The sequence below is a fragment of the Pholcus phalangioides genome, unplaced genomic scaffold (assembly GCF_987345545.1).
Source record: "Pholcus phalangioides strain wild (caught in Gottingen) unplaced genomic scaffold, Ppha-v1.0 ptg000011l_1, whole genome shotgun sequence".
Taxonomy (NCBI): Eukaryota; Metazoa; Arthropoda; class Arachnida; order Araneae; family Pholcidae; genus Pholcus; species Pholcus phalangioides.
In genome coordinates, this window is record NW_028301604.1 from 43,499,689 (window position 1) to 43,515,652 (window position 15,964).

A 15,964-nucleotide genomic window follows, 5' to 3' on the forward strand; every position below is an offset into this window, starting at 1 on the left:
GGGCGCAAATTCCATCCCTTAAATTTCATCTTTTCAATTGTCCCTGAATAGTTTTTAATAACAAACGTACTGCCATGGGATATAGGCACCAGAGCATGGCGGGGGGGGGGGGGGGCTATTTCAACCCCCAATAAATTTTGTGTTAGGGGGCTGAGAACCCGCTTCCCCAATTAATGAATAAATAATGCGGGGCACTGCGCCCTTCTACATACGGGCTCGAGGCTCACCACGGAACGACTGGCAACTTTCAGCCCTCTCAATGTTTTTCATGCCAACGCATTTGCCCTGGGCTGCAAAATGTAAAGGGTGGCAAATTTTTGTCGGAAACTGGAAAACCACTAAAAGATAAGTTATATACCACTATAAATCATTATGCAGTCTCTGGGGCGGAAAAATCATTTCTTCCCCACAAAGACATCAAAAATCTTTTACAAAGAAAACTATCTATATACTGTCTATACCAGCGGTTCGAGGCTCCGCGTTCACTCGATGAAAGTAAAATGAACCAGTAAATTTTATGACCAAATGAAAAAAAAAACCGTAGCGTACGGGGCTCCGTCGTAGAAATTATATACTAAAAAGGGCTCCGTGACTCAGAAAAAAGGATGAGAATTGCTGGTCGACACTAATTTTCTACTCAATACTGAACATGTTCTTAGAATTTCAACAAAAAAATTTGTAGAGATTTTTCCAGGAACGTCATTTCAACGTTTTCCAGGGTAGGGGGGAAGGCAAAGAAAGAAAACACACATGAACTCAATGTATGTATATCTACTCTATAATATAAAACACAAACTCGAAAAGTGCCTGTTTCTAAGCAACCGAAATTAGTGAGGATTTTATGTTACGGAAGTGGGTGACATTTTTTGAGTGGCGGAAATCTGTTACGTTTTTCTGTTACGGAAATCGGTTACGATTTTGGGTCAAGTATTCATTTAACTCTAGCATATTCGGGACCCATTTGACCCATCGGGACCAAGTTACGTGCATTTACGGAGAGGCTCCCACATCCTACAGCAGGGCGCCTAGACTGGAATAGATGGCGAGCCCCCAAACCAGCTTTTCAGGGGCCCTCTATGGTTAATTTATAGTGTGAAAAATCAAAAAATGATGAGAATCGTTCCGGCCCCTGTCAGCCCTGCCCTTGTGTGGGGGGGGGGGAGGCATGTCGAGAGATATAATATACATATAATTTATTCGTTGGTAAAATGAATACAAATGAACATTTGCCATGGCACTCACAGGGGGGATGTATGATAAGCTCCGAGTCAGAGGACCGTTTCATTTTGGGGGCCTGGATGAATCTCATTTTTTTCTGTTATTTAACATTTTAGAATTTGCAACAGCGAAAGCCCGAGATAAAGCCAATCTGGGGGCCCCACTAAAAGTATGCGAACTGGTGTCCCAGGTAATTGGTTGGGGGCCTTGGACTTTATTCGTTGGTAAAATGAATACAAATGAAAATTTTTCATGGCACTTGCAGCGGGGAATGACCAACAAGCTTCCAAGTCGGGGCCCCATGTTTACAGGTTTCATTTTGGGGGTCCTGGATGAATCTCATTCTTTTCTGTCGTTTAACATTGCGAAATTTGCAACACATCGATAGCCCGAGATAAATCCAGTCTGGGCCCCGCTAAAATTCAGCGAATTGGAGTCTGGGGACCCCATGGGCAAGTTTTCTGGGGGTACTTGATGAATCACATTTGTTTTATGTTGTTTTATTATTGTAAAATTCGCTTCTTCAGTAAGCTGGTGCTTTCACATGTCCCTTTCCATAACGCTGATGAAGTGGGACGAAATAAACAAGACATGTTGTGATGAGAAGGGGGAGGGGGTTGGCCGCCAAAGGCTGCAGGGGCGCAGAGCCCCTAGTATATATATATTTTAGTATATATATATTTGTATGTATATATACCATTTTTATTGTATTTTCAAAAGCTCCCCTCCCTCGAATGGCGGCCCTGGATTTGTCAATACGTTGATGGATTAGCATGTGTTCTCAAACTGTGCGCGCCAACCTTCGTCCGGGGTGCAGCTTCGCAGTGGTCCTGACAAAGGTTTTTCAAAGAAATGCTTTGCTTACAACTGCTCTTCACATAGGCGTACGTACGGCAGAATTTTCTCGGGGAGGGGGGTTCAAATTTGTTTTTCCTTCTGGGGGTTTTACGTTTTTTCCGGCAAAATAACACTATAATCTTGGCTTAGGTGGGGGGGGAGGGTTAGAACCCCAAATCCCCCCCCTTTGCGTACGCCAATGGCTCTTCATAAGGGAAATGGGTGGCGCGGGTGGAAAATGTTTGAGATCCCGTTTTTTAGGAAAACGGATAAACACCGTGGTGATTGGTCATCGCTTACTAACATTGTCGAAACATGGTTTCTGTTTTTTCTCTTTTATTTTATTGTACTGAATATCTATTATTTCCGTGGATTTGAATTGGAATGTCGTGTGTTATGAAAGAGGCACAAGATTTTTTTCTGATGCAAATAATGAGCATCTCACAAACAATACATATTTCTGTATTTCTTAAAAAATCGAAACCAGTTGATTGCAGCATCCGTGCTTTAATTGAAATTGGTTATGCACAGAACATGCCGGTTATAAGCAGTGCCGTCGTAAGGCATGGGCCCACCAGGGCAAGGACCGTGGGACCTCAAGATAAAAAAGGCTTCACAAAAGTGAGATGTGGTTGAGATTTTCGGGAATTTGCCTGGTAGGGCCTCAGAAAAATCCTTTGGCCCTTGGGCCCATGATGCTCTTAAGACGGCCCTGCATATAGGAGGAATCTGTAATTCTGGGATTTCATAAATAATGGATCCACACTGATAATTTGTGCTTAACCACCACGTATACATTTATCGCTAATAACAATCATTTTCATAATGATACGCTGGCCATAAAAAAATTACGGTTTCATCATCGAGGTGTATGGATAACTTCTCACTTCATCTCATTAACGGTGATATTTTCTTTTGAAAGTATCGAAATTAGCTTCTGCGGATTGTAGGCATGTATTTTTATTCAGTGTCTAACTAATTGTATTGTCTCTCTATCTTGATTGAAGTATAATTATTTCAATCTTTATGCAATAATATTATAATATAATAACATTATGCAATAATAATGTTCGGAACAACGGTTTGATACAAGAAGTCATTAAAAACATATATAAACAGGACTTGTAGTCTTTTGAGGATTAACGCGTTTATTGCAGCGCTTCTCAACCTTTTTTGACCCACGGAGCCCTTTTCCGGTATGTAATTTCTATGGCGGAGCCCCAGACGCCTATTTTTTTTATTTATTCATCAAAGTTTCTGACTTATTTTTATTATTCAAAAATATTAATTATTTTTTTCAAATTTACTGGTTTTTTTAATTTATTTTCCTCGAGTGGCCACGGAACCCCTGGGAGTTTGCACGGAGCCCTAAGGGATCTGCGGGGCACTGGTTGAGAACCGCTGGTTTATCGGAATCCTCCAATATTGCCAAACTGATTGATTTGGCATGAACAGGCTGGTAGGGTTACTAGTTGGCGAGATGTCACTTTTCCCGCTCAAAGGCTTCTCTTCTTTACCCTTCAGAACGCCTGCTGTCATTTTCGCTCTCCTCTGCCTCCTCAGTATGTTACGGGACATCGATGCTGATCTCGATGTATTTTCTCTTTTGAAATCGCTCTCTTTGTTAACTCCCCAGTATGTGTTCGGCCTATGAGATATATTCGTAAATAATAAATTCCCTTCATAAATAGGAATAGCATGTATTATAGTAATATATTATGTTTGGCCTACAGATAATGCCGCATCTTATGTTTGTCTTATTAATGCTCATTTTTGGGCAGTCTTAATGACGTGAAACAGTTCAAGGCTCTCTAAACCCTATTATGAAAATGCCAATCGTATATTTTGGATGTAAAAGTTGAGATGCAAACGTGATACACACACTCACTATGTGCAAAAGCGCTTAAAAATTCCTGCATAAAAATGTAATGCATCCTAAAAAAACTACATGCCACCCAGTCAGACCCCCACTGTATACTTTGTTAAAAATTTATTTTTTATTTCAATACAAAATGAGTGCCAAATTCTATATTTAATTCGCATACTTTCCTTAATTGCTGCAGGTTCATTATATGTATCATGATTTTGAATTTTTTTAATGGTTGCATGCATTACATAGCTTATTAAGCACTTTATAAATGTATTGCATGAGCAATTAATTTTTATGAGTGAAACTTCAGTTTTAGTGGTATTAATGTTAATATTTTGTACTACAGAGCATGGAGAGTCTGGTGCATTCTAAAGGAAATGACAGGCAGATCTTGTATGATTTTTGCAAATTTCTTTAAAGGTAAGTCTGATTTTTCTACATTTTGTTTGAAATTTTTTTGTATTTAACCATTTATAATTTTGTAACATTGAACTCACATAGGAAATAGCATTATAAAGTTAAGTGTAATTTAGTTCTTGAAATACTGTGTATTTTATTTGAGGAGCATGCATTAAGGCGACTGACTACGTGTGACGTACTTTTTCAAAAACGTCATTTTGGATGAAATGCTTGTGTTTTCAATTTGAATGTGGAATAAAACTAAGACATGTTTTTTAACATATGTAAACATAAGAAAATGTTTTTTCATTAATATTTTGAAAAAAAAAATGTATATTGCCTAGAGTAATTATACGTCTAAAGCGCACTTGCCCCTGATGACCAAACATCTAGTTGCGGCCCTGCGGCAGAACCGACTTTCAAAGGGGGGTATGAGGAATTTTTTTCAGAGAAATTTTGATTTACCAACACTCAAAAAACATTTAAATTAACGTGGTTTAAATAGCATATTTGAATATCTGGCCAGCGTGGAGGATTACGGCCAAAAACCCTCTAAAAAAAGAAATATGAACTCTGTGAAATAGCATATAAAAAGTATTTCTTTCGATATTCTAATTACGATGATATTTCAATTTTTCCAAATTTTTTTATCAGCTTGGGGGAAGCCCCTTAAACAACCCAATTCCTTCGTATGCGTCTGCCCCAGGGCAATGTAATGTACAATCTAGTTACTTCTGGTATTGCACAAATATGATTATACGTAGTTAAAAAGAAAATATGGTCAGTTTACAGACGATAGCTAACACGAAGTTAGTCATAAAAAAAAGGAAAGTTCTGATAAAACTTGTTTATATAAAAGTGAACTTACATGAGGTTGCGACCCGCTTCTTGATAAATGCCGATATGAAATATCTTTAAGGAAAAAAATTGTAAATTTTTCTTTCAGCTCTGTGCTTTCATGTTACAAATAATGCATTCTACTGGGCAGGGAAAGTCCAAACAAAATAAAGGAACATGTTGTCAACAACAGCAGCAATGTAGGTTTTTTTTTACTATACAGTCACTAAAAAATAAGCAGGATATATGAGCAACAGTCACCAATCCCATATGATATAATCCAACTGATCAGCGGCACTCTTTTTTACTTTGCAAAAAAGGCATTGCAATACAATTACTGAGTTCAGACGCCGACCTAGGGGCGGGTGTGTCACCTGCTGTGCAAGAAAGATACTTGTCACCAATTGGGGTTTGGGTGCATGCAAAGCGTATCAATAATACGTCTTTAATACGCTTTGGGTGCATGCTTTTATGTGCATGGATAGCCATCGGAAAAAGACAATCACGGACAGCAGCTGCAAGGCCGTGGCGAGAGGGGAACTGGGAGGTCTGGTTTCGCAACCAACATATTAGAAAAAGGCAAAGAAAAAAATCTGTTGTTCTGTCGCTTCAAACCTCCTCCGAAAGAATTTTTGGCAATGGCTTTGATAAGCTCCTTCGAATTGTTCAGAAAATTTGTTCATTCGTTTAAGAAATTAGAATGTAAGGCTTCAAAAGGATAGCATTTTTTTAAACCTATAAAATTTTATGATTAAAGTAAAATAGGCAAGAAAAAATTTTAAAATGGGCATAAAAAAAAATCATTTATAAATAAAGGAAAAAAATTAGAACCTAAAATTAAGGATTTAGAAACTGACAAGAAAAAAAAATATATCACACTTATGCCACGTACTATCAGGTGCCGTAACCAGAAATTCCTTTCGTGAGGGGACGACCAAAGCGACAGAATAGAATTAACTTTCATCCCGTACACAAGGCCGCAACTAGATACTTGGTCAGCCGAGGCAACCAAGCATTTTGGCGCCCCCTCATAATGTTGAAGGAGAGATTAAAGAGTGAAATTTGCGCCCCCTCTAGAACAGCGCCTAGGGCACCAGAACCGCCTGCACCCCCCTAGTTGCGGCCCTGCCCGTACATGTCGGTAATTTTCTTATATGGCAGGGAAAGGTGGATCCCAAGTCCCCACTAGGTTTTCTCTCCCGTGATCCATTTTTCCCACGATCCCACACCTAGAATTCAACCGGGAATTTCCCTGGATTCTGAACTCATTTCCCGTTATCCCGGAAGTAGAATAAGGTTGAATAAGGAATAAAAGGCCCATGCTATATGCAGCTGGGTTACAATCAAGGGCGAGTTGAAAAATTTGCCACACCATAGCTTCTAGTCTAACTTTTTGGTAAGTATTTATATGGTCCCCACATCCTGAAGCAGAGGCCCTCTTAAGCCTCTTAACTGGAATCTGGCGGGCCCCCATAGTGAATTTATAGCATGGAAACAAAAACAATGTTAGTTATCTTGGGCCCCAGGGCTGGATCACTGTCACCCCTGCGCTTGTGGGGGGGGGAAGGATTATTGGTGTTGCTGTACTGTAGAAACGAGTTTTTTCTTCATGTGGAAAATATACTGTATATCATTAAAAAAAAAACCAGGGACCATTGTCAACGGGCATCCCTCATTGTATGCTTATCAGCAGCTCTTTTCACTGAGTAAAAAAGACCGACGGATTCGATTATTGTTAATTGCATGTGCTCAGCGTAAACAGCCTGCAAAACCATCTGGAGTGTCTGGTGCCGGCGCGGGCTTCACACTGGACACCGCGGTTTTTCTTTTCTTACAATTTCAACAACAGGACGCAAATCCCTGGGGGGGAAGATGAATACACGATATCGGGAAGTAGATGACAATGGCATTCGGTAACGGATGCCTTTTTAGCCATCCCCAGGGATCCAGTTTTGTCATCCCCAGGGATAATGAGCTAGTGCTAGACATTTTTGAATATGCAAGGTTTTCGTCAATTGATAGGTTCCCGGGGAGGAGGGGGACAATGGTAGCTGTTGGTAGTGCGTTTAAAGAGGCGAAAAAATCACTTAAATTAATAGCGATTTAAATAAATAATTTCTTTTTTTTCACGCAAACAGAAAAGCGCTTTCAATGTTTTTAGGCGCTAAAAATTGTCGAAATAGGCTGGCAAAAAAGCACTAAAAATGCATAAAATAGACACTAAAAAAAGGCATTTATAATTTTTGGAAGGAAGAAAAATAATTAAAAATAAAAATATTAAGGGTCCAAAAACTAGCTGAAAAATTTGTTGCACTTAATCCGTCCATTGTTTTAATTATATTTTGTAATAACTACATTATTATCTAAGTTAAATTGATTTCAAGCCCAAATTAAAATGTTAGTACATCCTCAGGATTAGGGTAATTCCAGGACCCCCCAATTACCAGAAGTGGAGCCGGTAGAGAAAATAATCTGTGGGGCTCCTTCGAGTTGCGAATAATTCTCATTTATATGCTGTATTATTTGGAATAATCATTATCATTTTTATAGTCGAAACATTGCTATCTCATTTATTTACAAAAATAGAGAACAACTTCTTTTAAATATTACTACATATGAGGGTAAATACAGGCATAGGCGCGTACGCAGAATTTTCTCGGGGGAGGGGGGGTGCGTTTTTTTCTGCAAAATAACACTATTATATATATATATATAATCTCTTGGCTCAGGGGGGGGGGGCGAGGTTAGAACATCAGAACCCCCCCCTTTTGCGTACACCAATGAATACAGGGCCCCTTCAAGCGCGGGGCCCAAGTGTGGTCGTATCTGCCAAACGCCCCTGAGGGCCACTCTGGTTAATTTAATCGAATATTAAATACTGTATGTATGTTTAATAAATAGCCATGGTTGTTGGCAGTGCATTTATGGTACAAAAAGTAAAATAAAAACACCATGGGACCTGTCTGCTCCTACTCCGCTTTGTGTGAGCCATGACGTCAATTCATGACCTCTTGGAACAGCCATCAGCCAGCTATGCACTGGGTCAACAAATCAGTCCAATGCCTGGCCGAGACATTATGTAAATCGTGCCCGGAGAGAAACAAAAACTTCTAGTTTTCCTCTGCTTTTCTAGCACGGGATGCGTTCATCTGAAACAAAATCGTTCACATCTAACACCATCTGGCCAAAGCAAAGTTAATGCATGGCAACACCAGTCTCTCAGATCTCATTTGCGTGAAATAGGCTAGAAGTGGGGGGGGGGGGAGAACTTTTTACAGATTATGGCCTCTGAAATTCACTAATAAAATTGAAACTATGTCGAAATAGGCATTTATGGCACGAAAATTTCAAAAAAGGCATTTTTACCAAAAAAGGGCATTTATGGCATTTTGCCAGAACTTCCGGGCTCTAATGATTGGTATTGCTTTAGCAACACCAGCAAATATGTTCCGGCGTCCCTGTTCACACAGTATGTTGCTATAATATTGTTCTGTTCAATGAACTAAAAGTTTTGAAATACAAAAAAATGAAAAAAATTTGAGATATGGTTGTTTACGTGAAAAAAACTTTATTTAAAAAAACTCAATATTTTAAATTCAAAATCATGTAAATCAAAAAGTTTCAAAGATATTGCTTAGATCCTAGTTCATTGCATACTCATAGCTGTACAGAACCCCTGGAAAAAATTTATATCTTGTAAAGTTTTGTAGGCATCAGGTTTGCAGCAGACAAGAATGATGTAAATCAGTTTCTCAGAAAATGCATTAAAAAATAAGTTTCACATACACTCTTAACATTCAGAATTCTCCACATTTGTATGACAGAACTTCCTTTGCTTGAAATATCTCTAATTTTGACTTTCTGCTTTTTTTTTCTTCTGGTCATTTTTGCCAGTGTTGTATGATATCTCGAACATGTCACACTCGCATCGCCCAACCCAGAGTAAATAGACGCTTGTTCATCAACTAGGATTCCTAGATTTCAAATACAGACAATATGCTTACGTAGTTAGAATTAAAACGCAGAACTGCAATAGTCCATAAAAGCATTGTTTGCAGTTCGATAAAAGTGCCCTTAGAGGCAAAATTGTCTAAATCACACTGTTGTTCTGCAGCGTACCATGCAAGCACTTCGAAACAGGGATTGTGCACAAGGACTCGTGTATGTTGGCTTTATTACATTTATGCTGTCATTAGAGAGGCCAGCAGGAGATTTATCAGTAATTTTATGTCATTCACATGCAGCTTTCTGATGCTTACACCAACTGTCAGGTCCTCTTGGACATTGTCCACTCATGCTCTTTATCACTGGATCAACAATGAAAAAATACAGCTGTAACTGCAGACTACTAATAAACCACACATGTACCTCGTCCATATTCCTTTGCGGATATTATAAAGAACTGGTACATGTTGGAACGTACGTTTAGTGAAACCTGATGTGGAGTTTGTTTCGGTGTTTATGCTTAGTGCTGCTATCTGCCCCTAGTTTTTCTAATTATGATTGAAGTGTAATGATTAAGTAATTGTATCGTTGTAGGCCTGTTGCTCTCTGTGGCAAGACTTTTTTAATGGGGAGATTGGCTCACATTTGCACCTCAAAGATAGGAGCCACAAGAAACCAACTTCCGCCAACCACCACTGTGGCAATGGTGGGGTTCGAACCCGGGTGCTCATGATACGAGTTCGGGACTATGACCACTCGACCACCACAGACGCTGTAACTGCATATTTTTTAAACTCCCCACATTGCTATGAATAGCAATACCCTAGTAATTTTGTAGTTTATCAATAAGTTTATCGGTTAATTTACCTTTACCACTCAGTCCTTTCATGGTTTTCTTCAGTTAACTCAAACGTGCACCAACCATCTTCTGAACATAACCAATCCATTCCAATTTAGGAATGTTAGTTTTGTGTTAAGGAAGGAAACTGTCCGGTTCGTTTTCAATGACTGATTGCCACAATCATGATCACTGTCACTTCTATATATATTACTTGGTTTAATCATAATTTTCAACAATAAACATTATATTATTCACACGTCTTCCTCGCTTACAGCGATCCTTTGAAACTACCTCCTGAGTCCACAGGAGTCACTCTCTAACTACCCAAAACACATGAAGCTTCTTTTCTCTTCACCGTCGAGGGCCTACCCACGCTTTCTAATCCCATCATGCTCCTTCCCGCTAGGGGGAAACCTTACAGAAACTATTCATCCACTTTCCAACACACGCCAATCATGTTAAATTCCTTAGAGAAATGTGTATATGTGGTGCAGTAGTATAAGTGGGACCTTGATAACTCAACACTCTTATAGGATCGAGAAAATTGCCCACTTAAGCAGGTGTCGAGTTAGCAAGGTTTCTATTTTATCTCACCTTTAATGATTTTTAAAAACTGTTTATAATTATTGTGAATAGGCATCTTTAATTAGGCAGAGAAATCATATTTGGATTGTCTGAAGATATTTTATCTCTGAATGAGCAATGCAATTGTCCAAAATAAGCAAAAACTTGCTCTTTCTCATTTAAAGTGAGTTTGGTCTAGCTTTCCCAAACATCTCCTGCTCAAAAAGTTTCAGAAATCATTCACCCTACCCAAAGATGTGAGAGAATCTTTGACACATAATCAATTGTTGAATGAACATTGAAAAAAAAGTAATTGAAACACACAAGTGAGCAATTTTGTAAAATTTTTCGAACTAATCAACAAATGAAAAATTTCTAGAAAGTACGCAGAAGGAAAATATGAGAGGAATGTGTGTGAAGTGCATGTATGGTTGTTAGTAGTGTTCCATCACTATGGATACATTGAAATATTATTCATAACTGTTTAAAATGTTTTTAGGTTTTTTGACTTTGCTAAAGTGAGGGAGTTATAAAAAGGAAGAAATTACATTTTTCTGTTGACGACGTAGAACTCGGTGCTCATGAAGTGTGCTGATGGATTTAATCCATGAATTTCTCAAGTAAGTTGAACCTTCATTTTTAACTCTGTCATTTTTATGACACACACACAAAGCTTACAATATTCATTAATTTATCGATTTACCCACTTCCTCCATTTCAGGTCAAAATGCTGAATGAAATTACCTTTCAGTGCTGACTTGGAAGTAGATCATTATGTATATTCATACGTAGCACGATCATATATGTGCTTGTGAAATGCTTTTGATGATACTGTATACAAGTGTCTCTAATAAATTTATTCATGAGTAGTAAATAGGTGTTTTCTGTTTGTGATTACAATTTTTAATTAGAAAAAAATCTATGGATGTTGCTTTATTGCAGTGAATTTGACGCAAGAATCAGTTGTATAGGAAATTCATGTGTATTTTTAACAACTGGATGGAATAACATAAAGTTAATCTATCCAAATTATAGTTACAATTTATTTTTTTATTAGATGCAGCTGAAAAAACAAAATGAACAGTTCTAAATAACCTTATTCTAATAACTTGTGTGTAAATACATTATAACAGATGTATTTACATAGTTGATAACTTGCTTGTTATGTTACAGTACACAGTGGGTATCCTACCTAAGAAATCTCTGGTGAATACATTTCCCTGAGTGAGAGATCACACTTCTCTTGAGAATATAGTTTTTCCAACTGACCCGCTGATATTGCAAGAGCTCTAATTGTATGTAGCATTTGTTCAGGTATATGAGACATAAATCCAAATGGCTTTAACATTGACATTAAATTCATAGACTTGGAAAATGTTCAACATCCCACCCCGATGATTGAACATAACTGCTGTGTCAACCTCTAAGTGGTTGCGCTATGCAGCATGCGTTACATTTTTTTAATGAATATAATTTAGGTGTCGTTGATTCCCTTGGGTTTTTACCTAAGAGGATATATACCTCCCTTATATATACCCTTACTAATTTCCTCATACTTCCTCTAAGGTTTTTATATCATAGATAAAACTCAACATTGTTAGTTTTACTTGGATTTTTCTTAAAACTCAATCTCTATAGTAAAAAAATTTCTATACAAAAAAACTGAATCTAAAAATTTAGTCACTTTCGTCGATATTTAATTTTTTTGTTGCGTAATCATTTAAGACCGGGAAATTTTTGAAAACGAATGTTTGCTAAGTATCTCACTCGCAAGGGTTAAAGGGATAAGCTGTTAAAATTTAATGGAAATAAAAAAATATACATAATTTTCAGGAAAAAACTAATATATCTAATGAAAAAACTCTGAAACTACTTATTCAAATGAAACCTAAAAATTAACACATGTAAAAGAAAATGCCAATGTAAAAAAAATAAAAATGAGGGAGGGGAAAAATACGAGGGGAATTAATGTAAATATAGCAATTGTTGCCACTAATGTAGAAGAAACATTGATTTTCGATATGTATAGTAGTAGTTGTAAAATTTTTGCTTTACGTTGATTGGTCGAACGATGAGCTGAGCCGAAGAACCGAACTGAACGAACCGAAAGACCCGTTTTTTCTCCGCAACCAGTCACGTGATCCTAAGGATAATGGTTAAGGAGAAGGGGAGAATGCATCTCGGGGAATTCTCCTTGAAGCTCTCTGTTGAGCAGCTCCTCAAGTTAAGGACAAGTGCTGAGCGAGTGTTTTCTAAGGACAAGGGGAGAATCCAGCCCCTGAGCCGTCGATAGGGATAGTCAATATGTACAATTTTTCTCTCGTGAAGTTTTCACTTTTATTTACCTTTTCAAAGCATTATCAGTAGCACTAGAAGAATGAGCCATCCTAAACAAGCGCAACTCAAATTTTGTAAACAAAACACGTGAATGACGATTGCTGAGTTGTCAAAAAAAAATTTTCAATAAAGGAAGAAAAAACCACGAATACGGGGGTTGACTCTGTTTTGTATTATCTATCGATATACTATATTTTTATAAAAATGTTCAAAAATGTTTTTATTTTTTATCTTCGAAGAAAGGGAAAGTGTCCGCCTCGTGGACGCTCTTGAAAGAAAAACATGTGTTAAGGAAAAAAAAAAGGAAATCCCTCCCCGCACAACGAGAAAATCCTGCGTACGCCTACGTGCAGATATGTCATTTGTTAACAGCACCAAGAGCAGTGGCCTCAGTCAACACCCTTATCTATGGGGGGGTGTTGCCCCAGTACTGGATTACCCAGCTGGAAACATTTTGCTTTTCAGAGAGGCAGTCATTAACGCGAACTTGAAATTTCTTGAAAAGATATTCTTGTAAAATTCGGCATACTTTGCTTGGAATACTTATGAATAGAGCAGTTTCTGATGAAAAGTGATCTATCAGTTTTATCGAAGGCTCGGTGAAATCCAATATAGAAATATCTAATTGGGTTTCTCTCCTATAGCACGTGCACATAAGTCATGACATAGTAACTGTCACCATAGCCGATCGACCTGGAATGAAACCAAATCGGTTATACAGAATAACGCCTTTCTGAAGATCAAATGGTAGAAGTTTTAACACGATACACAGCTTTCGAAAATTTTTCATGATATGTCTGTTAAAGAAATGGGACGGTAACAACTGGGATCAAAACTTTTCCCTTGCTTTTGGGGTTTTTCTCCATGAGCAATTACCCCATTATCGTAGAAGTACTGGAACTCTGTTGTGTAGAAATAACTTATTTCGTCACAAAAAAATTTTGTAGAAGATACCCGGGTAGTAGAGGGGAGATAGCTATTAAAAAATATTATTCTTTAGTTTCTTGAAAAATTAATTTAAATATTGAAAAATAATATTTACACATAAAAAAATTAAATTAAGTGCTTCAAAAATTCATTATTTAGGAGAACTAAATTCAGTTTCAAGATTTCATATCATCAATCATCTAAAACTCGAACTTTCGGTAACTACCTACCCCGTTAATCAAGGAACAAAGAACGTATTCACATCGAAACTTGTGGCCTTGTCTATGACACAGCCGCATGGCCCCACATCCTGCAGCGGGGCCCCTAGGCTGGGATCTTTTGCGGGCCCCTCGGTCAGACTTTTAACGGGCCCCTTCTGTAGCTAATTTATAGCGTGAAAAAGCAAAAAAAATGATAATCATCCCGGGCCCCAAGGTTAGAGCCCTGTCAGCCACCCTTATGTGGGGACCATGCACAGCCGACCCTATTTTTTTTATTTGCTTTCTGTCTTCCTTAGTCATCATTTTACCTTAGTTTTCATTTTTGTCTTCCTTAGTCGGGATGTGGCACTCCTCCTATATCATTGACCGGGAGACCACACGGGTCACACAGCCCTTGAACACACAGATAAAACTTTATCGGTGCGATGACACACGTCATCTGTTTATTCATGTCAGAAAAAACTATTTGCGTATGTGTTACTGCCAAAGAACGAGGTGCAGCCAATTTGCGAAGGGGCCGGCCATTTCGCAGAGTTGCCGGAGACCACCGGCCAAAGCTCGATGTACTGATGTAAGACGGTAGGTAGGAGTCAAATACATTTTTTTAATCGCCAACGTATGATACATGTCTATATATATATAGCAGATGTATTGGATTACTTGTACTAGTTATACACTAAAAATTGTTATATAAACAGTTTTTTTCAGAAAATTTTGGAGAAAAAAATGATTACCATATACACATCGTGAATGCAGTCTGATGGGTTACCGTAATTAACGTGAACGAGATGGACGTTATCACGAAAAAATACGCCAACTTGACGATGATCCCGAATCATGTCTTGTTATCGGACTTTGGCTAGGGATCATCAGCCACTTCACGAACTAGCCGGCAATGTCCGAATGTCGGACATTGGACGGGTCAATATTTAACGAAACTCGCCAATTCATGAAGTGGCCGGCCCCGTCACCCGTATTGGCCAGTTTCAAGCTTTGACAGTTTCCCCTCCCCCTTTTTTGTTTTCTCTTAGGTTTTATTTTCTTCTTTTTTTGTCTTCTCTCATTTACTATTATCTTATCTAATTCTGAATCAAATCCTTACAACTAATGTCTAAAACCAAAAAAAAAATCGTGTCAGCTAGTAAGAGCCATGTCTCAGCTTCTTAGCAATTTTTATTTAGCTTATATTGCTCTGTATTTTCTGTATTTGTGAATAAAATTGAATCGAATCGAAAAAATTGAACAAAAAACATACGAAAAGGAAAGAGCTGACTCTTTCGCCACGCTATTTCTATATCCACCGCAGCTGCCTCTGCTTCCTTGAAAGATGTGTAACATATATTGGACTCCCCATTGAGATAAAAACATTATAAAATTTCTATATCATGAAAACTCATATTTTATAGTATGGGGTCGTTCAAGTATTACGCCAGCAAATTTTTAGCCATTTTTGACCCCTTCCCGTTCAGCAAAATTTCATCATCAGCTCTGCCCACCCCCCCCCCCGCCTCCTAACACATATTGGTGGGATCAGAGACGTACGTGTGTGTGGGGGGGGGCACGGGGAGTTCGGGCATCCCCTCCCACTGACAATCAAAAATTTATTATTCTAATGCCAAAAATATATTTTTTTTTATTACAATTTCGGAAGAAAATGCTTTTATATGTTATTGTAATCGATTTCTGTTGATTTCAATACCATTTGAGGAACTCAAAATTTTTTTTCAAGGAATTCATTGCTACCCACCCTCTGTAAGCCATATATGATAAATCCTTGACCCGCGGACCAAATGTGGCCCTGGGGATTATCTGATGTGACGTGCCCCCCAAACCTAATTTTGTAAAAATAAACTTAGTGGCATATTTACAGATTGCTGAAGTGTTATGTGGCAAAACGCCAGACCTTTTAAGAGGCCCTTGGCACATTCACAGATCGCTTAAGTGACCCGCGGCACAGTTTCAATACAC

General features: G+C 38.1%; 1 protein-coding gene across 3 annotated transcripts in view; it reads right to left on the reverse strand.

The window, feature by feature from the left end:
• LOC149080456 (uncharacterized) overlaps positions 1 to 15,964 on the reverse strand; it is a 1,573,269-nt gene that overhangs the window by 123,729 nt on the left and 1,433,576 nt on the right. The window lies entirely within an intron of this gene.